At 43.3% G+C, this 25,845-nt stretch overlaps 1 long non-coding RNA gene across 4 annotated transcripts in view; it reads right to left on the bottom strand.

Moving 5' to 3' along the window:
• Positions 1-25,070, bottom strand: part of LOC119452893 (uncharacterized) — a 35,504-nt gene extending 10,434 nt beyond the window's left edge. For 2 of the 4 annotated variants that reach the window (XR_007464902.1, XR_007464900.1), the window contains exons 1-6: positions 24,806-25,070; positions 24,610-24,708; positions 10,857-10,984; positions 6,798-6,885; positions 3,025-4,938; positions 1,226-1,416 (exon numbers count right to left, since the gene is read on the bottom strand). This is a non-coding gene — a long non-coding RNA (uncharacterized LOC119452893). Of the gene's footprint in view, positions 1-1,225; positions 1,417-3,024; positions 4,939-6,797; positions 6,922-10,856; positions 10,985-24,609; positions 24,709-24,805 lie in introns of all 4 variants that reach the window. The other 2 variants (XR_007464903.1, XR_007464901.1) reach the window with 2 other exon arrangements.
• Between the last annotated feature and the right edge of the window lie 775 nt (positions 25,071-25,845).

Here is a 25,845-nt window from a genome sequence, read left to right as displayed (position 1 = left end):
TTCATTGAATGTACAACGCAGGTCGTATATAGGATCTCGATCACATGTAACCGCTGCTATATCGGGCAAACGGGAAAATGCATTAACAATCGCCTGAGCGAGCATGCCGCTTCACTAAAAGGTAACCCGTACAGTCATCTGGCTACCCACTGTAACATTTGTGGTTGCAGCCTGATCTTTGATAAGAGCAAATATTTAGCAGATATCGTTAAGAGCGCACGCGTGAAATCTTCAAGACTTTTTCTATATTCACAAGTGGCATCGCATACGTCAGTTCTGCGTCCCTCACGCTGTCAACAAAAGAACTGGATTATCTCCATGGCTAATGCTTATCCGTTTTCTTTCTTTTGTGTGACCTTCAATGATGTCCTTTTATGCTGCTTCTGGAAATAAAGCATTTAGTTGTTAGTCAGCGCTCTTTCCTGTGCTCTTCACTTGTCCTGTTTCGCACTGTTTTTGTATTCTTCTAATGATGAACAAACCAGCCCCTTTGAACACTCTGTTAACAAAGGTATGTTTTGTGTCGAACGCAGCTTCGGTATACTAAGGAGGCTAGACTGTATACTGTCATACCATATTTTTCCGCGTCTAACCCATACCCCCTATTACAACACTCTGGAAATGAAAAAAATTATTCACGCGTATAACATGCACGATCAACTGTAATCATCAACGCTTAAGTCTTTGTAAAAACAGTCTCCATCAATGATTAAGTGTGTAAAAACAGTCTCCATTCGGCAAAGTTCATAATCTTCAGCTTCTGTTGCAGTGTAGAGGACCGCCACTGGGCGCAGCTCATTGCGATCAGACTTCTGATTCACCAATGCCCTATTTTCAAACCACTAACGAGGCCGAAACAAAAAGGTGACCCTGAAAAGAGGAGAATGGGCGAACATGAAAGATCAGAAAATGGAGCTTTGCATGCAGGGGTCGGGAGAAGGTGAGGTTCCCTAGGAGATAACGAAACAGAATGGTGGCAAACTCCGCCTCGAGTTTTGGCTTCGCAGCAGCATGGTGTACGCTGCCATGACGCCGCACCTCATGGCAAAATTTACATATAACCTTGCACCCCGACTATACGGTTGAACTTTCAGAATTTTGCATGCGGGTTATATGCACAAAAATGCAGTACGTATTGTTCTGAACTGCAATCAGCACTTGCCTCAAACTATACGATTATGTCCTGCATACCGGGAGTGGAGGTTTCTGGCAGCTTTATACATACCGGAGCAATCCAGTGGTGGTTCTGGCGTCGCACCTCCTGGACCGAAGCAGTCTTTGGGGTTAAATGTTTGTCTACGTGGCCTTTTTCCACAAGCTGCTGCACAAGAGCTGCAGTTGTTCCTGGCACTGCCTTCAAATACCTCTTTGAATCGCAACTTCACGTGACCATAGATGTCCAGTGACAAACTTTGCCTGAAACACAGCACGCGTGTTGAGAGAGAGTTGTTTAAAATCTTCATTTTTAGAGTTATGGTGCTGAAAATGTGTGATGCATGCATTTTATGCACTTAATTCAATGTGAAGTCCATTTTTGTCTTTTAATTCAGGAAAAAAAAACACAGTGCCTTCGACTGCGTTAAGCAGGGTACCTATTATTGGCTCCTTTACAATTCAAGTAGTCAATATGACCAAAATTATTGCTCTGTCTATCCTAGAAAAGTTGCAAGACTCCACAGTAGACTTCCAGAAGAGCATCTTGAACAGTGTCTGGACAGAGCAATAGGGTTAGTCTCTTTGGACTTTTTGAATCGGACAGAAACCCATAATACTGTCGAACCCCTTTACAAGCAAAGCCTCTACAAAGAAGTGACCAGTATGACGAAGGAATAATTCTGGCCCGTTTCAATTGCGAGCGGTGCACTGCACGACCTTTACAATGAAGTGACACCTGTATAACGAATGATTTGGGAGGCCCCAAGCACTTCATTATAAAGGCGTTTGACTGTACCCAGTTTAGTGCTATCTGAAGAAACGATTTTCCACAATTTATTCATGAAGTTCAGAATGGGAGACTTGTGTAAGATTGGGACCAAAATGAGAGAAACAAAAATGAACTTCAGATTCAAAATAAGCACGATACCTCTCAAAGAATAGATTTTAAAAAATTCTTGGTCTCACACTGGTGTCACATGGGCACTTTTAGTGTCGCTCAGGGCTAAATCCTCGCAGTGGACTAAATTTTCCTAATTTCTTAATTACACCAGTCACCGGTTCGAGAACCAAGAGTAAGCCAGACAGCAAGACCAAAGTTGTCGGGGTACGGTTGCTCTTTCAATAAAATGTTTCAAAATGCAACTCTGCCAATATTGCTTTCAACAGCACATTAACCCCACGATATGACTATAGCTTGACGATATCTTGTGAATTCATATTAAGGTTAAGGAAGGAATGACTGAAGACCAAAGTAGCATGGTCAAAGCCTTGTGCCCTACTTATGCTAGTAGTACCTTCTGATTAAACGCTCCGAGTACACCATCTCAATCGGCATTGTGTGTTCATTTGAACTTTCCACAAAGCTCAAACATCAAGGAAAATTAGAACTTGTTTACCCTTTTTTGGTCATGTCTGTACATTTTTACAAAAAAATATATGAAGTGTTTTTTGGGTCACCTTAGTATATTAATTAACAAGTTTCTGAACTACCCACAAGTGAAAAAAGACTGCAAGGGATCAAAAACGCTATTATGGGCTCTGCATTTGGTTTTCCTACACTTAAATAATAATTTTTATGTAACAAACTTGGTTTAGAAAAACATGTAGGGCTCTGGGGTTTGTACTAGACATGTTTGCCCCACAACACAGCCTTCTGGGAAACGAAACTTTAGTTGGATGTAGAAAAGCTATTATATTGAATTAATTAGGGTGCTCTGAGATTTCCCGATACTTTATTTAGGCATCAGAATTCCCGAACGTTCATTCAATGCAAAAATATAAGTCGAGAATACCATGCGGGTGCTCCTTTAAAATGAGTATGCGCCCCATAACAAAAACTTCATGACAGTTGGACTATAAATAACTCACCCTGTTTGACATTTGAGTTGTAGGACGCCATCAGGCTCCTATTATCTTTCAAATTGCACATCAACAATGGCGTAAATGTTGTGCACTATTGACTTGGCTCAACTTGGGCTTGGTGATTCATTGGGAAAAAACACAGCGTAACAAAGACAGGGACACGAGAGAGCGACACGCACGCAGCGCTGACTTGCAACAGTTTATTCATGAGGACATGAAGGAATAAATGTATATGGCACTACCATGAGCCAACATGTGAAAACTTAGCAAAACACTGGAGCATCATTTCCAATGGTGATAATGATAGCCATGTGCTGACAATGCACACTGGCTGTTTGTCATTCAAATGTTGTTTAGATATGCGAATTCCCGAGATGAAAGTGCAATCGAAGGTGAATTGACACACGAGCTATCAAATTTCTTGATGAAATCTGTCTCAATGATTTCACGTGTAAGCTGTAAGTTAGGTCTAGCCAGCATTTCACTTTTGTCAAAGTAGGGCTTACACCCGTGATCACGGCAATGAATGCCCCGAAGACCCTGTACCGTGTTGTACACATTGTCATATTGCTCCCTGAGACGATCATTTATGCACCTGCCGGTCTGTCCCACATACTTTTTTCCACAGGAGAGAGGAATCATATACACCACGTCAGTGGGGCAGGACACTAAGCCATTCCTGTGTTTCACAGTACAATGACCATGCCTGGTTTGCGAACCAAACTTGCAAAGTTTCGATAGCTTTTCTGGAGCAGAAAAAACCACCGCAACACCAGTGCGTTGCCCTACCCTCTTCAGTTTGTGGGACACATCATGTATGTATGGAATACTGCAAGCTTTTTTTTTTCACTGGCGGACGTGGTGCTCGATTGTTTTCACCCCGCTTGATTTGCTTAAAAACCGGAAAAGAGGAATCTTTAATGTGTGCCTCGTCAATGCCTTCAGAAAGTCATGTCCATATTCAATGCAAAGAAGTTTTGATGTGCAGGTTGACCGCTTGTTATCTGCCGGATACACGAAGGCTTTAATATCAGCCATCGCGGAAAAGCTTTTTAAGCAAATCAAGCGGGGTGAAAACAATCGAGCACCACGTCCGCCAGTGGAAAAAAAAAAACTTGCAATACTTCCGTATATACATGACCTCTCTCACAATCTGAAGAGGGTAGGGCAACACGCTGGTGTTGCGGTGGACTATCAAAACTTTGTAAGTTTGGTTCACAAACCAGGCGTGGTCGTTGTACTGTGAAACACGGGAATGGTTTAGTGTCCAGCACCACTGGCGTGGTGTATATGATTCCTCTTTCCTGTGGAAAAAGTACATGGGACAGACCGGCAGCTGTATAAATGATCGTCTCAGAGAGCACCATAAAAGTGTGTACAACATAGTACAGGGTCATCTGGGCATTCATTGCCGTGATCACGGGTGTACGCCCTGCTTTAACAAAGCGAAATGCTGGCTAGACATAATTTACAGCTCACGCGTGAAATCATTGAGGCAGATTTTATCAGTAAATTTGATAGCTCGTGTGTCAGTTCCCCTTTGATTGCACTTTTATCTTGGGAATTCGCATATCTAAACAACATTTGAATTAAAAACAGCCAGTGTGCATTGTCAGCACGTGGCTATCATTATGATCATTGGAAATGATGCTCCAGTGTTTTGCTAAGTTTTCACATGTTGCGCTTGGTAGTGCCATATATATTTATTCCTTTATGTCCTCATGAATAAACTGTTGCAAGTCAGCGCAGTGTGCGTGTCGCTCTCTCGTGTCCCTGTCTTTGTTGCGCTGTGTCTTTTCCTCTTCTTGGTCCACGATTTCAGTCTCTGGCTAGGTTCCGCAAGGTTTCTTCTCACCATCTTCTGTGTCTGCGTGGCAGGCAGCTGGTCAGCAGGTGGTTCTGGAGACACTAAGGTGCCCACTGAAAAATAAGTTCCGAAGACGACTCTGCACATTGTAATGGAATTCCCATGATATTCACCCAGCCAAAACCTTGCTGGTGTGGTCGCTCAGGCAAGCTGGTGATCCAGATCTACACACAACGCACGCAATGTGTTATGCCAATAAATCTTAGTTGTGCATCAGCGCTGTGTGTGCGCATGCCATTCTTTATTGAGCATCGTGTTCGTGTGCGCTGTACGTAGAAGATCCGCCAGAACCGCAAGGAACACCTACCTTCCTGAAGTGTTGGGGGTTCAAAGCTGAGGCAAGCATTAACTGGTGCAGTGGTCAAGGTAAGTGAAAGATGTCTAAGATTACTTGCGGGGGAAAAAAAGCAGGGAAGAGGAGGGGCCAGGATCATTGCAGGCATAGGCAACTTTGCGAGATAAAGCACAGATAGGCAGAGGACTCGATTACAACAGATAGCAAAGCCTCGGTATCATGAACACGAATACAAATTGATTGGATAAGTGAATTATTGTTATAAAACAAAACTTTCTTCCCCTCTAATTTGACAAAGTGTGCTTATAACTAATATCAGATATAACAAAGGTATTTTCGTGCTGGATGTGATTTCGTTGTACTTAGGTTTGTCTGTTTGAGCACCAAGCTACATCAATCTAGATAATTATTAGTTACCACCTCGACTTAAAGTGGATGCCCATAAAAATTACCCATCAATACAGGGAAGCAATGGTAGTGGAGCAAAAAGACAAAAGAGATGCAGAGGCCAGAGACACACAGGTAGGTTCATTGTTTAAGAAAATGCAGACTAATACATTACATTTTGTGGGCGCTACATCTGCTAGTGCCTGTGGAAATGTCATGAACTCTGCAGAAGTAGACAAAAGTAGACAGACCAGATATTCTGCGATAAAGCAGATTTTCTTCTCCACCTATGAATGCGTCTTGAAACTGAGAACTGTAGTCCAAATTTGGCACTGCGAACTTTCTAGCGCACCTGTCAGTCTCGGCTTGTGGTTCGTATACTTTTGCTCAAGGGTGTACATAAAGAAGCTACTGCAAGTCACCTGTGGCAAAGCTGAATGTTTGCAGTGTTGCCACTGAGGGACATTTGCTCAAGCTCTGCTAGTGTTTGTTTTCTTCAACAATGGACCTGCCTGTACGCATCGTAAACATAACACAGATGTTTCAATAGCATAATGATGTGCAAGGAGCAGAGATCAAAGCCTCTGAATAGGACATTCGCACACGTGATGACATGGGCCAGTCAGCTCCAATGAGGACGCCCACCTTTTTACATTTAAGGAGGCTGTTGGTTTTGGCAAGTTGGCAAGACATTAACAGATTAACAACGCAATTGTCGACAAAGACAAGAAAGGTGACAAGATGCGCGCTGACTGAGAAGAAAACCCTTCTTGTCTTTGTCGGCAATTGCGCCGTTAATCTATTATATGCTCTATATTTACTTCAGAAAAAAAAAGATATACTGAACACGACATAACACAGACATTGTGATATCAAAAGCATGCAATGACACACCCATCTTAAACCTAAATGCAGGTGTCATCGTAACCTCCCCCATCTTGCTCTCCTACTGCAGAAAAGAAACCTTAGGTTGCAGCAGGTAAACCTCTCTGCTTTTTGCGGTAAATCTCTGCTTAGGCAGTGGCATTGCACCTTATACTATCATTTCCAAAGGAAATTTCTGTCTTTCTTCAGGAGGTTACTACGGAACAATTATCACCCCAAGGCCTGGTTTACACAGACGCCTGTCATATGTCGTCACACTTTTGAAAAGAAGCTTTGCAAAGGGTTCCCTACTACTTAACCAATGAATATCTCTCACTTTCCATCGTGCGTATCTCGGCATCTCACCTTGGCCTGGGGTACCGGGCAGTGTGACGACGTCGTTGGAACTGGCTCTGGAAGGACAAAGTTCGCCTGCGGCTTCATGTGGTGGCTCCTGTTCAAAAATTTTAGAATCTAAGATTCCCAGCTCCTCCAACCAAAACATGCGGGTGCACTACAATGTGGACTGGACACCTAATATGCAACAGGATGTGCCACGTGCTGCCAGCATGAATTGAAATGCGAGCGGGAACAAGACTGACCGAAGCCCTGCTATATGCAAAAGCGTAGAGTTGCAAAGAGCATCTGCAGTTGGGCTGGTTGATAGCACACTTTGTTAAACAGAAAATATTTAACAGTGTAACACAGGACAGAGCTGAACCATCAGCACGCCATTTTAGGTGCGAAGCAACTTATGGGCTCGGGCTGTCGTCGTCTCCTGTCGTCGCCATCACGGTAAGCAAGCAGGATGCTCTCGGCACTATGCGCTAGGTCTGTCAGCATCTCCTGTCGTCGTCACGGTAAGCAAGCGGAACGCGCTCGGCACGGCACGAGCGCGTGCCAAGTGCTTCCACGTTCATCGTCTTTCACAGCTGTCTGCGTTGCCGCTCATCATTCCAGCGTAGAATTTCACTTTTCTGTCGTCGTAATGGAGAGGCCGCATTTACGGGGTTATAAACCATTGCTTAAGGCAGTATGAGCCCATTAGCAGTACATCACTGCGTGATTCGCATTCCCCAGGTTTCACGTAGTGGAGCTGCATTTCGCTCAATGGGTCATTTGACACACATAAAATTTTTCTTCTCTTTCTCTAGCTAGATAAACTAGCGCAGTCATTGACTCGGAGTTGCAAAGTACGAGCTTCTTTCATTTCTCTTTTTAACTGAGCACCAGACTAGCATGCAACAAATTACATGAATTTATTTACTTGTAATTAATGAAATGTTTTCGTAATTTTGCAATTAATTTATTATTTACATTTGCTGTTATAATTACTTTCCTCAGTAACCAATTTCATGTGACCAGTTATTCTTTTTGAAAAGCCAATATGTAACAGGCGACAAAGCGTAACTACAGGCGAATGCCTACATATGCCACGCATCAGCCTCGCAGATGTGCATGTTCAGACATGCATACCCCGGCACTCGATATTTGCTTTCTTATGGTAACGTTTCACCAGGTGTTGGCTGATGAACTGAACCAGCAACGCTATGGCACATTAGCGATGGCCAGTTCAAACGTTATGCCAGGAAATCACCCACAGACAATTTCTTTCCAGCTTTTTTTTTTCATTGGAAGAGTGCTTTGAGCCCCAGTAACAACTTTACACTGAACTTTACAGAAAATCCAGAGGCAAGCGTCGTAGCATCAACTGATCGCAATCTTGTGCAGAGGGCATTCGTACATTACACCGCCGCCATACCCTAAAGCGTGAACGTCAAGCACTGCTAATGTCTTTTAAAGAAAATGAGAGAAGATGACAGACAAAAATTTTTTAAACCAATTCTTAGTGAGGATAAACAACGTTTGAAGGGCTGCGTACGAAGCATTGAAAAAGCCCCCCAGGCCAGCTCATTCTATTTACTGTATTTCTGCAATGCTAATAAAGGTTGGGAGGAAAGCAACGTATAAAGTAACCAATTAATTTTAATAATTGCTCAGTGAGAATGTAATTAGTCATTGTAAGCAATAACATATTTGAAGAATTGTAATTGGTAACTTTTTTTTGTGACGTGTACAAGTTTGTCGAGCACAAAACATATATAAAATACATACACACTTTATTAAGGGTTTACCTTTAGACACAGAACACAACCAGCAGCAAACTCAGAACAGAAGAGGCTGACAAGTGAGACACTATTTTACAGCGAAACTGTACATGGCTAGGGCATGTCTGCTGTCTGCGAACAAAAACTATCATCATCAGCATTGGCTCGAGCACAGTCTTCCACAGCTCGTCTGCCCCCATCAGGACGGTAGCAAGTGGTTCGTACGCCCGAAAAACAGCGATTTTATGAGGTACGACGTCGAGAGCAGCGGCACGAATTTATTTCTGCCACATGATAAGATGCTTTACTTTGTGCATCTGATCTAGTATTCCTTGTGGCACATGTGGTTGGCTTTTTTTTTCTTGCCCCACATGTGCACCACAAGTATTATATTCAGTGTGCCTTCTTATAATGAATTAGTCACAAGTGCACTGTCCATCCATGTGTTTGTCTTCTCAATGTCAAAGTAGCTTTTGCGCAGTAGTCTCTAAACTGACTTGGACGGTTGCACAATTTAAGTGCGAGCAAGCATGTGTGATCATGTGAACACCAACTACACATTGCCTGTATCCATGAGAATCCAAATAATAATCGTCACCCACTCATGCGTGGGTGGCAGCCCAATTCAAAGCAAATTCAAGAACTGAAAAAAATGAAATGTGGACAAAATGTGGAAATACCACAGGTATCCTTGCCATTAACTTTCTCATGGTGTGAATTCATTGTATCTGAGTGACTGACACAAACATCGAAGTACGCTGGAAAGAAAGCTCCTCTAAAAGCCGCTATTTCAATTTTCAATAAAACAGGCAATAGATCCTAACACTCACGATAAGTACGATTGAGAGAGTGTATCTTCGCACATAATTGTTCACAGTGAAAAGCAGAAGCCATAGTGCTGCATTTCCGACTTAATAACAGTCGACGACGTACGAGGTGATGGAGTCGCTGCCAAATATTCAGCATACTAAGGATAACCCCATTTTTATGAAATGCACAAATTGTTGCAGCAAAAACGCTGATGAGCAGGCCAGAAGAATTTGAACAAATGCAGGATTAGGGGATGCTTTGACACGAGCAACAAGGCGCCTTACCTTGCAAACAGCACTGTTCTTTGTCGCAACAAAGTTACTTCGGCCAATGTTGTGCAGCCACGGCTTCTTGCGCAAAACGGATCGACGGTGCCTATACGAGGTTTAAGAGAGGCTTTCTCGACCGTAACTTCGGATTGAGTTGTACAGTGTGCAATCGGCTGTGGTTCGACAACGACCTCTCCAAAATCAACGAGATACGGTTGGAAGAGCGACGGCACAAGGCAGTGGACGCGTTGACTCGGCGCTTTCCCGGCGAGGAGGACGAGCGAGCAGAGTTGCCATGCATATACGTGAGTAACGACGTGGCCACCACTGTCATGCTGTAGGATGTTTCGTACAACACCCAAGAACTAGAAAGCACGGTGTGTTGTGCCGATGTGCGTGCCGTAAGGTCCGCCGACAGGACGGTCGTTGCCACTGTGTACCTTTGACCTGCCTCTTCCAAGCGCAATGTAGAGGACTTAAGGAACGACCACTTTGGATGGCTGCTCGATCCATGGGACGACGATCAAACTCCAGTCCACATTGTTGGCGACTTCAACGTGGACGTATCATGGCCAGATGGCAACTGGCTGCCCTCGTTTATGCTCGAACGGTTAGGGCTACAGAGCTACACCAATCCCAAGGTGCCAACGACCACGAGATGCACGTGTTTGGACTTAACCTTCGCCAAGAACCTGTCCATCGTCGTCACTGAACTCTCGGCCGTCTACCATAGCGACCACAAAGCACTAGTAACTTGCATGAAAAAATAAACACCACAAAAACATTTATGTATCCCTGTGTGGTACATTTAGATATGCCATCTATACAGCTTCACTGGTCATCCACCTTCACAGAGTGCAATGGCTCATGAATTTTAGATCAGAGTGCATTTTTCAGCAAATAGGCTGTTAATTTCCAATTACACCTGCTTCAGAAACTATACAGACTAAACTCACTCGATGCAAATACCCCTCTGGTGTATGGCATCTTGCGTTGCCCCACAAGAAAGCAGCGGAAGTACCATGAGAATTTTGTTTTATGCATTTTTTGCAATTTCGCTCTGCCCAACTTTTTAAAACTACATCACAATGTCAAATAATTTTTTCACACAACATAACACAACGTTACTAAAATAGTAGAATGAGCCATAATTCGTTAACTTTAGGAAAAAAATTCAGGAGGGTTGGTAGGTAGGGTTTTGTGAGCTACAGGCTTCACCGGCACGTTGAAGAGCGTACCTGCAGAGTTGAGCACACGCGGGCCCTTGCCATCAACAGCGACTCTCTCTTGGACAGCGCCAAGGCATCGACAGACATTTCGTGGGGCCACAGCACAGGAACTTGAGCCCTCCAGAGCTCTCGGCCATCTGGGAGACAAAACACCAGCATCTGGTTTAACACAGCGATTTACCTTGGAGTTGACTGATTTTCCTATTCAAATTTGTGAAATGCATAAATGACCTTTTTAGACAACAGCTGTACCTATTTGGACGAAATTGATTGCAAATGAGAGAGAAAGCTGAAAATTGTACTGACCATGGGAAGCATCAATTTGATTTAGGGCCTCAGAGTTTTCTCTGGTGGATGCCGCAAATTGCGAGAACAAAGTTTAAAAATCTATAACTCTGCACCAAAAGCATACACACAGCTCTATTAACTGCATCTGTGAGGGCATTGCATATATGAACTACCTTGAACAGTTACAATGCTAACAAGGGCTTTTCAAAAATTCTACTCACAAATAAGTGGCTATATTTCTGAATGATGTATAATACATCAATTTTGTCCACTCTAGATCCAAAATTCGTTATGTGGTATTAGATTTTCTTGCACCTGAACCACAGTGTTGATGTTCGCCCTGTTTCTCTCAGCAAGTGTAACTGCTACTGGGTGTCTTTTGCGCTGCACTGAAGCACGAAAGTAGTGTCGACAGGTTTCAACCGTCCTCATAATAGGGAATGGAGGATGACGTGCCTGTGCAATTACTAAGGAACTTGAGGTTGCTCGAGAAACACCTAAGCATACTCTAAGGCTCCTAGCTATAGATGTCTCAATATGTTCAGTTTACAGAATCGCGACATCATTTTCATTGACGAGTTAGAGACTCAAACTTGCTACTTCAGATTTTAAACTTCACAATTTTTTTACAATATTCGTTTAGAACAATTGATGAATGAAATAAAGAAATATCCTCGCTATAAACTTTTTAACTTTTCTTAACTCTTTCATGTCAAACACAATATCTTTTGTTTTCATGTATTTAGATAGGAGTTGACGTGGTAAGACTACCTAAAGCAAAGCTAGAGAATAACCGTAATCAGATTAGGCTGACAAAGTATCCCTTAAAAACTATTTTGGTTAAAAGAGAATGTGATGACCCCAGTTCCATGTTCTTATATTAAACGTCTGAACCTCCTGTTCCGGTACGTCAATGCTACATCATGAATTTTAAAGCATTCTTATGCATTTTGGCTGCTGCGGCTCAGTTCAGTCTTTTCCAAGTTAGGTTTGCCAAAAACTTGACAACACAGTTCGCCTTAACCAATAAAAAAAATGAACTAGGCCTGAGCAGATGTCGAAATCATGGTGAATGGCATGGGAACTTCAAGTTGGCATTGCTACCTGTCTCATTTTTGCATCTTTTTTAGCTTGCAAAGCCTCTTTGCACAATAAAAGTGACTTTTTTGGTACTGTACAAGGGTAATATATTAATAAAGCTCAACTTATTCCTTTAGTATACCTTTCACCCTTCTGGTATTCAAACAAAACAGAAAAATAAATTTAAGAAAAATCCAGATCTTGCTGTTTTTGCATTTTCTTTGCGGATTACCTGTGCAAACAAAAGAGCTTAGTTTATCCAGTATTAATACTCATATCCACCATGACCTAAACAAAGGCAGATACAATGCCTTTTCATGTCAGTATATATTACCAAGTTGTCAGTAATTGCAAAAGCATTCTTTATTCAAGTATTATAGCTTCAGAAAATATGTTCTTAAAATGTATGGCAAATTGCATAGATGTTCCAGTGAACTTTTATTATTTGCCGGTGAATGGTAGTTGACACTAGTACGTGCAAACTTCGAGACTGAACACAAAAGCATTGGTGAGCCTCTGTAGGAATGAGAGTGAATGCAGAGGAGTGCGAGTGCACACGAGATATGAGTGAGTACACAGCCTAGAAAATTATTAGTGAGCGAGTTATCTGCTTATTCTGTCTGCCCATGTGCGCAAGTTATCTCCGACTCTTCCAAGTCCTACAGAAGTAGTAGCAGAATCGTGCTGTCGCTGGCAATTTCTTTAAAATCCGTCTCCCCCACACCTTCCCTCTCCCTTCCAAGAGCACCCAGCATAGTGGAAATGTGTAATCGGAGCCTGAATAATTCCACTCCATTCTATTCCAATGCCATTCCCTCTCATACTGCGTCAGTGGGCAGAGCAATGCTCTGCCAGCGTTATCAACGGGACCAGTCGGAGTGGTATAGAATACAGCGGTAGGAATCGCAACATTATACCAACACAAGTTTTCTATTTTTGCACGCAATGTGCTCAAAAGGATATCTCAACATCCAAGTGGTTCTGTTCGCATCCCTTAGTGCCTTTTTCATCAACAGCATCTTGCAGACAACTATGTGAGCCGTTTAAAAACAATTTAATGACACCGGAGGGCATGCTCGAACCTTGTAATAGCAGTAAAAGTGAAAACACAAATTTTATACAGGGATCTGAATAATATCGGCTACAAATATGAATGCAAGGATTAATTAGGAAAATTACACAAGCAGCATTAACCAGGAGAGTGCGACGATTTCATCATTTACCCTAAAAGACCTGTCGAGCTTTGCCTATAGACCTTTTCATTGAGCGAGGAGGAAAGGACGCGCGACGAGCCTTTCCTCCTCTCTGGCTTGCGCGAGCCGGCGCGGCTTGAATGTGTTGCTGGTCACGCACTGCAGAACAATTTGGAGGTGTTTAAGCTAGTTCTGAGTGCAATTTACAGGATGTCAGTTTTTACGAGGTCGCCAAACAACCACTGTATAGCCTTTAGGTACAGCAGTCACTGCAGTATCTGAAAATTTCTCTTGGATGTGCAAAAATACGACATGCATCGTCAGCCACGGTGTGTGTATGTGTTATGAACTGTGTTGGATGTATCTGTTTTCACTCGACGAGGAGTTGTTGTAAAACATTTGCATCAGCCACCGGCATCGTTCTCGCGCATTTTAAGTCTAGTAGACTTCAAATCACTATGTCTACATTAGCCTCCTGCAAGAGGCCGAAGGCTTTGCTCAACACAAGGAGCACTGCTCTTGGCAAACCAACATGATAGACACAATTGCTTCGTGCTTAGATCAGCATTGCCTTTTTGCCCTGTAAGGCACAATATACAAAGGGGATCGCATAAAGAGAATCCAAATGCTATTTGCAAGGACATAATTTCCGTAAGATGGGTGAATGCGTCGTAGATGACTGAACTTAGGAAACTGAAAAAAAAAAAGTTCATATGTCCTCCTTTTGCGGCAAAATAAAACAGAACATGGGATAACAACGCAATAATTCATGCTGCATGCTTGGACTACTTGGAACATACGCTATATATAGAACCAAAAGATGTATAACACAGCATTTAGTACTGCCTCGGATGCTCGCGCAGTCTGCAGCTGGTCGTTGGACCACTTGAAAAGTGCGATTCAGATTGTACGGCATGCGGTTATTATTAACCAAACTATTTTATTTGTGGGCGGAAACCTAGCCCAGCGAACAAGGCAGTCGCCCAATATATCTACAGATAACAAGTTGAACGCTTGTCAAAGTAAACAGCACGACTTATTCTCCAGCAGAACGGTACTCACACTGTTAGGATCGTCAAATATTTCGTAAATACTCGTTGCAGCTAAACCAGAACTTAGAATTACAGTGCTGAGAATGCTGCACGAAGGTAACGTTCGTGAAACGAATTTTCAGAAATACTTAACCGATATCCGAGGCTGATTGTAAGCTCAAACATACGCGCACACCTCACGCTGGGTGCTCTGTCCGCCCTAATGCCAGCAGAAACTCCAGCCGCTAATTTACTTCATACTTAAATTCCTTCACTACGCCTCACAGGACCATTCCTCACGTAGAAGATGCCATTTCATGCTAAATAGACCACGCGAGTGCGAAAAAATCCACCACAAACTGCCGCCAAGCATACACCATAGCATACAACACGGGTGTTCGCCCAAGCCAGCATGCCAACTGCCCATAGATGGCGCCACTGCCTACACAATGGCGGCGCCCAAGAAAAAACGGTCGACAGTGAAGTAGAGTATTAGGGGTGTCACAAGGCACACATTTTATCGCGATCAAGCCCAATCCGGATCGAATTTATCGGTCATGATTGGCTCATTTGCTTAAGCTGTGCGAGGGAGACATTGGCAATCAAAAGTGGTCATATGACACCGGTACAACACTGAGCCATGGACAGCAAGTAAACTCTGGGAGAACAAACTTCAAATATTATACAGATACGGAATACTACTACAATAACGTCTACTAAAAATAAACATACAACTGCATCTGAACAGGCAACAACCTTAACAAACGAAAACAGAAGAATCAAAAAGCAACACACAAAGGAAAGACATTATTTATAAAACAAAGATGTCCATTTGCAATAAGCTTCACAGGGTTGTTATAAAAGCATTAGCGTTGGCATCTTCGGCAATTAACCTTGCAAAGACCCAACCTATACAAGCTACCTTAGATAACAAACTCTAACCTCCGTTGTCCACTATCCTTAGTTGCGAACCACTGAATTACTTTTGCCATGTCAATGTCCCTATCAGTATGTAAGAATGCCAGTCCAGTCAAGCGTTCTTCGTTCATTTGAGAACGCATCCAGGTCTCCAAACGGCATAGAGCAGAGAAAGACCTTTCGGCACTGGCACCATGCACAGGTAGGGTGGCCAGTATATGCAGTACATAGGCGCCGACTACATAGGGGGCCCCTGGACCCGAGCCCCCTTCGAAGTTTTTCAGAGGGGGGGGGCATTGCAATGTGTCATTACCAGAGTTCTGTTACCCACATCATTTGAGGTTTCTTTTCAGTTGCCTCTACCTTTTCACTTAAAATTTTATTGTGACTAAAAGCTTACTGCATCATTGTTGGTACGGACGTGCGTGGCTTTTAATTAATATTTTTGCTTTCTTTCTGAAAATCCTGACCATAGGAGGACAAGTGCATTAGAGAAGCATGAGCAGCAGCTACCTTATCCGTATTTTTTAACTTCAATATTTTGTTTAATTTTGACTGAATGCTATGCGCAGACACAATATATTTAAATATATACATAGGACAAAGTTTGTTATTTTTTAAAGAAAAGGATGTAGCCATATTTCAAAACAATATACAAATGAATTTCTCACCAGATTTCAAACGATATGGTGCAAATCATGGCACATGACATCTTTCGTTCACTCCCAGATGAAGTTCAAGTGGCAGAGCACTACGCCGTCATTATGAACAAGATAGCAGCCATTTCTGTCAAAGAACAACTTACAGTTTTTCGGGTGGTCACAGAAACCCTGGAAATAGAAGTGCTGTTCTGTGGTTTTTCTTTAACACAACGGACACCACTGCGACGAGCTTCTTTGCTATTCAGGGCGAGGACTTACGGAGTCGCCATCTGTCGGAAGCGCCTCGCTTGCGTACTATGAGGGATAACGTGACGCGCTCTTCATAGGTTTAGCTGTTGGCGCTCAATAAAAACACCAGGCGGGAGCCCTCCTGAACATTTCTGTAAGTACTCTCTAAACAAGAGAAGTTTTTTACTGTCAAAATAATAATCTTTTGGCAAACAGAAAGCACAGAATAGTTTACAGGAGCTATCTCTTTGCTGAATACATACAGTGAACGTCCACTGCGCGCAGTTGGCGCGATAGAGTCCCCCAAACCAGTTTCTTGCGTGAAAGGGAGGCAATCGCTAAGGGCAGACTATGTGAAATATCTTCTTATAGTGTGCTGTCTGTATAACCAAATGAAGCATAACGGAATGAAACCTCAATGCAGCGATCGCACGGGTTCGAAGCGACCAACTGCGTGTCTGCATTTATGACCGCGCACGATGTTTCGCTTTCACTGCGAGCGTGTTTTTGCACCGTGTCGTGAGCTTTAGGCTGCAGCATATGCACATTTGACAGTACAAAAGCAACCATTGTTGCGTGGACGCTATCAGAGCTGTTCAAAAATAGCTATTCGGCACCAACGGCGACTTGTGATGTGCCGTCGGGACGATTCAATCTTTTTTTTCTTTTTTTTTAATTCTTGGACGTTTCAATATCATTATTTCTCAAGTTGCGTCGCACTGTATGTTTATCAGTCTTCTCAGCGAGGAATTTCTCGCTGCTTCTTTCTGTTAATCCAGTACATTCATTGTTTGGTGCTAACAGAAACGTGAATGTGCTTCTTACCATTCCCTTTCCGTTCTGGTGAACTTGCCAGTATCTAGCATCAACAAATTCATAGACAAAATCTTCATGACATTAACCAGGCAGCTCGCGTGGGCGAGCTTCTCAGTGCGCGCTTTCTCCTACTCACCGAACATCGCAGCCCCAACGCTGTAGCAGAAATCTTCCTCGCGGAAGTGCTTGTTACACACCCGAGTTGTAGCCCATGACTGCTTGCCGGTTCTAAGTTTCGCAATTCAAGCTACACAGCTTCTTGGTCGTCGGGTACGTGTGAAGGCTGACACCGGGCCCTGTTGCGTACGCGTTTGGCACTGCAAGCAATAGCCTACCATGTTGGACACTGTCAAAGCTAGCCACTACCTATTATAGTGCTTATTATTATTATTCAAGTGCTCTCAAGCAGGCACCCGAAGCGGAAAAACATCCCCACTATATCAGAACCATAGCGCAGGTGGGACTAAATTTTCGTTTTCAGTTCGCTTCGGCGCTTCCGAAGCAGATAATGCGGCCGCTGTGCCCACGTGATCCCTCATACCACTTCATGCCAACGGTGGCACCAGCTTTCCAGTGGTGCAGCTCGCCCACAATATTGAAAGACATTCTTTTGTAGATTTTATGTGCCTGTTGAAAAGTGCCGCAGGCAGTGCTATGATGGTGCAGGAAACATGAGGGGAAAGCACAGAGAAGTACAAGCTCTCATGTAAGAACTAGAACCCCGCGCGCTATATGTACACTGCCTAGCGCACATCCTGAATTTGGTTTTGCACGATGTTGGCCGGAAAGTAGAAATGTGCCGTGACTTTCTTTACACTGCCACTGAACTACTGAACTTAGTGACCTGCTCTCGAAAGCGCCTTTCTACTTTTCAAGAGCTTCAGGTAGAGAAGAGGACGTGAACTTGCATAAATTCTGCCCGACAAGATAGACGCTAAAGAATTCATCACTGCGATCAGTTCTTTCAAATTATAGCAGTATGATTACATTGCTGTCTGAGACGGCATCGGAAGAGCAAAGTGAGGCTGGAATGAAAGTAAGATTTTTAAGGATGGTGGTTAAGTTTGAATCGTTCTTCACGTTGACGCTGGTGACAACGGTGTTTTCACAAATGGAAGCACTGAATACCGCCTTGCAAAAATGAACGCTTAGGTTTTGACCAAGCAGAGAAATTGGTCAAATCTGTCACCGAAAGCGTCTCTGGACTGAGGCAAAGCTTTACCTAAATTTGGAAGGAGGTCTTGGCAGAGGCCGGAAAAGCAGGAGGTGATGACCCATTTGCTCCAGCTGCTAGGCGAAAGAAGACTCCATGCCGCTATCAAGAAGGTTTCTCAGCTCCCGTGTTCACATCAGTGAAGGACATGCATTGCCAAAGGTACTACGAAGTACTTGACACCGCGCTGTCTTCGTTAAGCAAATGATCCACCCAATATGTGGCAGCTTATGGCACACATTGAGCAGTTTGCCATAGGGAAGGAAGACAAAGCATATATAACAAAGTTCTACGGTGACGACCTTGAACCAGGATGCCTGATTTTGCACAGAGATATACTGATTGACATTGAAAGCCAGCAAAAGTTGGCACCATTGCACACATTCGAGGACGTTGTGCTCACGTTGTTGCTGGACAAGGTCGAACACCTGCGAAACCGTTTGCCCGAAATGGCCAAGCTGCAGAGCCTCACGCTAGCGGCCAGTTGCACGGCAATTTTGTGTGTATTCACAAGCTTGCATTTGCATATTTTTAAATCTTGGTGCATAATAGTAGGGACACCCTGTATATGAGTGCGGTTCGGAAAGCTGGTCGGGCCCCAGCCCTCCCCCTCCCGGACAAATGAAAACTTTCCGCCTATGCTGCAGTATCTGCCCTGCTCATTTAAATGGCATTCTACTCTCTGAAGCGGCAAAATTGTGGGTGGGGAGGAACCAATAAACAAGCTTTTACAAAGGTGGCAGTTGCATTAGCCAGTTTCACGCCTACCAAAAAGGTGGAAGTGAGGGGTGCTTTGTTGCCGTGGGCAGTGATGGTCCACCGCCGCAGCCTAAAAAATTCCACATGCCGAAAAATTGCTGTCAAGGGGAGTGTCAAGGGGGTGGAAGGCGTGGGGGGGTGTATTAGTTCGTGGCTTTGGGGGGGAGGGGGGGTGATCGCCCAAATGCCACTCCCCCATCACGTGGATCTGCCACTGCATCAACATCCAAGAAGGTATTCTTTTAACATTTCCACAATTTCTACCTTTGATGCCAAACTTGCACTACACATTTGACACGGCATATACACAAAGAAAAACATGGAGACATACATGATGTGCAAAATAGCAACTGTTTATAACATACAAAAGGCAAGGTGTACATATGCCCACAAAGAACAATCAAAATGGGAATGAAAACACACATGTTCCATTACAATAAGAGTCACTTACTGGTTTATTTATCTAGTTTTAGCAGATTTCCTTGCCACTTAATGTACATTTCGTATCGAATATGTAGCGTTGCTTGGCTTCCATATTCAAGAACCAATTATAGCCTACACATAACCATCTCACAGGGCGCGCTTTTAACCACCGCTTCGGGCCATGGCACTGCATGTCTTGCGCCGTGCTCACCGATCATGTTGCTACAGGTCCTGATGCTGTTCATGCTGGGCCAACTGTGCTCGTCAACTCTGGACTGAACAAACTGTGCCTGACCATGTCGGCCACCTGTTTATACAGCCCACCAAGGGAACACGCAGAATCGGTGGATCGTCTCATAGCCCACCCACCACATCTGGTGAACGCACGGTTATCTATCTGGGAAGATGGAACTACATCCGCCTTATCGGCCACTTCCATGGGGGCTCAAAAGGGCGCGATTTTCACCAACGCTTCGGGCCACGACACTGCATTTCTTGCACCGCGCTCACCAACCATGTTGCTATAAGTCAGTTACTATATCGTCTGTTGTTATCGTCACGATGATGTGTTTATTCTTGCGGTGTGGTGGCTCTAAAGTTGTAAATAATTGAATTGTGTTCGCGTGATTGCTGTGTGTTTGTGGAGTCTTTTATTGCTAGCCGGAAACGTAAAAGCCAATCCAGGTCCTATGACCAAACCTCAGGAGAAAAACTAGCAATTTGTGTCCACTGGGATTCAAAGAATTGAAGTTAGCAACTGTAACCTTTTGGATGCTATGAACAAGGAACTTCATCTTCATATTGTAGTACAAAATGGCCAGCAGGCACTGACTAAACGAGTAGCAGATCTTGATGCTAAAATGGAGACGTTGTCGACTCAATGCCCTTCTAACTACGACGACGCCTTTTTGAAACTGCGCGAATCCTTGACAGAATGAACCCTTGAAATCGACTCGAAAGTCTCGCCTCTAGCAGCACACTCTCCTTCCTTGCCCAAAGATGTAAACTTTACAGAAGTGCTCAGTTAACACCCTACAGTCAAAAATTGACGCAGTGAATACACCGGCGGGTTCTGCTCAGCTGGAAAACATATCTGTATTGCAGGACAAGATTTACGATTTGGAAAATTGATCGCGAAGATCAAACGCCATGTTTTATGGCATTGCAGAGAATGACCAGTTTGAAAACTGGGAATCTTTCTAGCGTGTCCATCACAGAGTTTTGCAGAAATCAACTCGACTTGGGTGTCGTCATCATCGCCAGAGCATATCGAATCGGCCGCTTCACTGTTGGAAAAAGCCGGTCAATCATAGTAAAACTTTAGAACAAAAAAGAAGTCGAGTCTATTTTGTCCTGCAGCTACGAATTGAAAAATACAAAACTTAGCACCGGACGTGACTATTCAGAGGCTGTACGAGATCAGCGGCGTAGGCTCTGGCAGTTCTCCAAGACGATATGGACAAACGGGGACAGAGTGTGCCTTGTCTTTAATAAGCTGTGCATGAACCATCAGGGTTTTGTGTGTGATCCGAATGCCAATCATCCTGTACCTATTACAAGTCGTGCCTCTCAATGGAATTCACCCCCGCTTTCTTCAACCTCGTGCACAGCCACTTGTTTGTCAATGCCCCTGCACTGTCACAACAAAAGTTCGGATAACCTTCTTTCTTGTACACCAATATTAGAAGCATCCTGCCTAAATCTTTTGCCCTGTCATCACTTGTAGATTCCTGCTCTGCATCTATCTTTTCTCCGACTGAAACGTGGCTGAACGAAACAGGATTTGATAGCTCTATCTTAGCCAGTTGGTCTGAGCTCAATTTCTTCCGCTGCAACAGTATACAGCGAAGAGGAGGTGGCGTCCTTATGACCATAAAAAAAGGACTGTTTCTTTACCAATTCATACCAATTCTTTCCTTTAGTGTGTGTGGGTATCGCTTAAGTGCGGCGCTACTCGTATAATTCTTTGCACACTTTAACGTCCTCCTGATATGCAGGTAGGTGTTGTGACTCAATTTAAGTGCTTACTAAGTCTTGGAACCATGCAATTTGCTAACTCTATATTACTAACTTTTGAAGACCTGAACTTTCCAGAAATATGCTGGCCCACGCAATCTGTTTCATCAGGTCACATGGAAGCACATTCATTGCTACAAACATGTCTAAATTTTTCCCTTAGCCAACTTATCAGCCAGCCCACTCGAAGCTCATCAAATTCTTCTAATGTATGGAAGAGCTATGAATTGGGCTAGTTGGTGTGCATTCATTTTTCTTCCACAAGTACTGTAGGACGCAACTAGGACGAAAGGTACACTGCATATAAAGTGGACACGAAGTGACACAGGGGAGCACAAACTACCAACTAGTTTATTGTCAGATCATACCACAGTATTTAAAGCACACGACGTATTGCGACTGCGTGAACTATGGTTACAGCAGATACTCTCAGATCGCGTTCTCACGTTTCTGGTTGTCATTATTCTATCGGTGCGTTCTGTGTGTGTACGCATTCTTTGCGTAAGTGATTTCAGCTTTAGTAAGCATGACTGAAGGCGTGCTCACGCAGTTCTCTTTTTATTCTATTTTGAAAGCCTCTCGGATTTCCCTGGTTATATTATCTTTTTTTTTAGCGAAGACTGTCGTCTTGTCAAAGTAAGCTGAGCATTTGCACATTCTAAGGTGCATGACCAGCTTGCTGGATGTGGCTACTTGCTCGCATGCATAACGATGTTCTCTAAGCCTGTCATTCAGACAGTGTCCCGTCTGGCCAACGTATACCTTGCCGCATTTAAGAGGAATCTTGTACACCACATTACTTTCACAGGCTACATATTTTTACGCGTGTTTTAAGCTACATGTATCAGTTTTTAATAACGAAGTCATCGCCTCATGCCCTGGCTTAAATTTTTTTACCGCTATGCATATGCCTGAGATAACCATCACTGAAGCTGGGATATTTTCTTTGCTAAACAAACTAAAAGTTTCATTATCTTCGAATCACATTGGTTTCAACAATAAAATACTGAAAAGTATATCCCTTAGTGCATTGTCCTGTGCAGTTTTTACACAATCATTAGCAACTGGTTCCATTCCTAATGACTGGAATATAGCTAAAGTTATCCCGATGTTTAAGTCCGCTGATTGGCGTTCTCCTGCCAACTATCATACCATTTCCCTAACCAGTACTGTCTGTAAACTTTTAGAACACATTATACATTCTCAGGTCATTAACTACCTCGAAGAACATAACATTATATTCAAATACCAACACATTTTTCGAGGAGGATACTCTTGTGACACGCAACTAGCCGGCTTCATCCATGATACTCATTCTTTCATAGATGCGCGTTTGCAAATGCAATTTCTCTAGACTACTCAATTGCTTTCGACTGCGTCCCACACCACCGGATACTGGCCAAATTGGAACAGCTTAAAATTCACCCTAACATTCTAGCATGGATAAAAGATTTCTTATCTCACATGCAATTCACATCCGTTAATGACACTACCTCATCTTTCGGACACTGCATTTCTGGTGTCCCCCAGGGCAGTGTGATTGGGCCGTTACTATTTTTAATCTATATTAACGACCTTACATCTTCACTGTCATCCAGAATTAAACTGTTCGCCGATGATTGCGTCATATCGTAACGCATCCTGCATCACCGACAGCTGACTTTACAATGCGACCTTGACAAGGTAAGTTCATGGCGCTCATCCTGGCTAATGCCACTTAACCACACAAAAACAAAGGCTATGTCATTTACTAACCGTGTTGGCCGTGTACCCTCATCTTACAAATTAAACTATAGCTCTGTTGAACTGACATCAACGTACAAGTACCTTGACCTTCCTTTACAATCTGACTTATCATGGGATTACCATATGAACACAACCCCTGCTTTTGCTAATTATTCTCTCGGCTGTCTTAAATGTAACATTATACCAAGCACCTATTCATTTTCGCAACTTGCTTACACCACGTTAATCAGACCTACAATTGAATATGCATCTGTCATCTGGGATCCTTATAAACACTGCCTTATTAACGACATCAAAGTCCTTCAAAACCGTGCTGTTCGCTTCATTTACTCTGAATACTCACCTTTCGCTAGTGCCGCTGCTTTAAGGAATCGTGCTCAATTGCAAGAACTTTCCCATTGCCATAAACTTGCTCGCTTATCACTTATCCATAAGCTTTATCATCACACATGCCTCCATGACGACTTTTTCCTGAAACCAGCCGCTAAACTAACATCAGCAAATTTCAAGACTTCATTCACGATAACTTTCAGGCAACCCTCCCCGATTATTATTCCACTGGCTTTGTTCTTCTTACAGTCTTTTATTAATCAACTAGGTTTTTTTTATATGTTTAATGTATTTTGCATTTTATTCAATTTATAATACTTCAAACTTTTGCTCTGTACTTTATTCGATACCCAACTTTGTACCTTTGTTTGACTATGCTCTTTATTCATTCTCCTTTAACAACCAATAACTCAAGCTATTACCCATGTGTGTTGCTTATGTAACATGTAAATATGTATGCAATAGTTATATTCATTTTTTGTACCTATTCCACTTATTATTTTCTAATTTTGTATACGACTGAACTGCTAATTATATTTTTCTTGAAATCATATTCGCACTACTATAACTCTATTTGTACCAGAACCCGCTTCTGTATAATACTCGTTGACTACCTTTAGGGTAACTTGAATAAATAAATAATAATACATAAATAAATAATACATAAATAAATAAATAAATAACCATTCATCGTTTTATACCTTTGTTTGAAAGATTGCCTGCCCCCAGAGCAGTGGTTTTACTTTTAGCTGCCTAGATATAATCAGATATCCATGTAAAACGAACAGATATTCGAATCTTCCAACTAGGTAAAAACCTAAGTAATCTGCATGTGACTCGCTGATGTCAGTCTCACTTGTATTTGATTTAATTTCAATTGATTGAAAAACGCTACAAATCATCGCAAGTCACTCGCCAGACATCATCTTTCTCTTTCATTGACGCCGCTTGCGCCCTTGGGGCTGCAAGAAATGTGCGGGCTATAGAAAAAGCCATTGATAATTTAGCAACAGAGACTGCCATCGATGGTTCGATCACAATTAAATATTTGAATCTCACCCTTAATGACCTTGTAAAACGCCGTACAATGGCCCGCTCCGCAGTGTTTCACCATAATGGGATCCAGGGCAGCCAAGACGCTCGTGAGATCCATGGCACCTGGAAGAGAAGTCGCATCGAACAGTTCGATGATCAGTTGCGACATGCCATGAAACAGCACGCGTCAAACACAGGAGCTGCTGTTCGAAACTCGTACCGGAGTTCGACTCAGCGGGGTCGGCCGTGCTACTCGGCTCAGCGTTCGAACAGAGCGTGTTGTCCGCGGAAAATATCGGCGTATCTCTATGTTGACGTCGAGTACCGGCCTGTACTAACCTGACAGTCGCAGTCGTAGGCCTACTGCGTTCTTAACCAAAATCCGAATGCACTCGCGAGCGCACGAGCAGAACCACGCCAGACCACGCGCTAAAGGACGTCGCGAAACACCAGCGCCTCCTCTATTTATAGGAAGCACTGGAACAACTCGCAGCCCAGGCGGCGCTGCTAATGATGATGATGATGATTTATTGGCGTCTTCTTTGAAACGGGGCGGCGACAAATAGTCACCTAGCCTGCTTGATTTATTCAGTTATACTACACATGCTCTTTATCTAGCATTTTTCTATAGCTCTCATTATTCTTTTTCTTTTCAAAAATTTGCCTTGTATGGTTACCTATATGGAGGAAGGAAACGAAACAGGAGAGGCCCTGACGTCACTTTTTTGAAGCCGGAAGTGCAGTCATGTTGGTGTGCCACCTCTCTTTGCGCCTCCAATCAGCTCGCCGGAGCAGATGGGCGCGAACTTTGAACTTGCATTGTTACGAGCCGTCGGAAGTGTGTGCTGCTGACGCGCGTCAAAACAAAGCCTACAAAACTTCTGTAGCAGTTTTAGTGAAGCAGACGCGCTCCTGTGTTTTTCCGTGGCACGTTGAAGAAGACAACGAAGACCCGCACCGTGATTGCTTGAGTGTATTTATTGCTGGCCGACACTCATACTCACAGACCCAAAACACAACTTTCAAGCTTACCCACCAAACCCCAAAGTCAGCTTTTCTGGCGAACAAAAGGTGCTGCGGGAAAGACACCAGCGGAAAAATCTTATCTCACTTTTCAGAGACCGAGAGCAGCAGCGAAGCTTCAGGAGCGCGGTTGTCAAGGCAACGTTGACATTTGGGGCACCCATCCCAGTGCTCCTTTGCGCAAAACAGCACGTGACTTCCGCCACACCTTCTCCAATACTAGAGTGTACTAGAAGG

Source organism: Dermacentor silvarum, chromosome 1 (assembly GCF_013339745.2).
Source record: "Dermacentor silvarum isolate Dsil-2018 chromosome 1, BIME_Dsil_1.4, whole genome shotgun sequence".
Classification (NCBI taxonomy): domain Eukaryota; kingdom Metazoa; phylum Arthropoda; class Arachnida; order Ixodida; family Ixodidae; genus Dermacentor; species Dermacentor silvarum.
The sequence above is the reverse complement of the archived record's forward strand: the minus strand, read 5'-3'. Positions and strand labels throughout refer to the sequence as shown.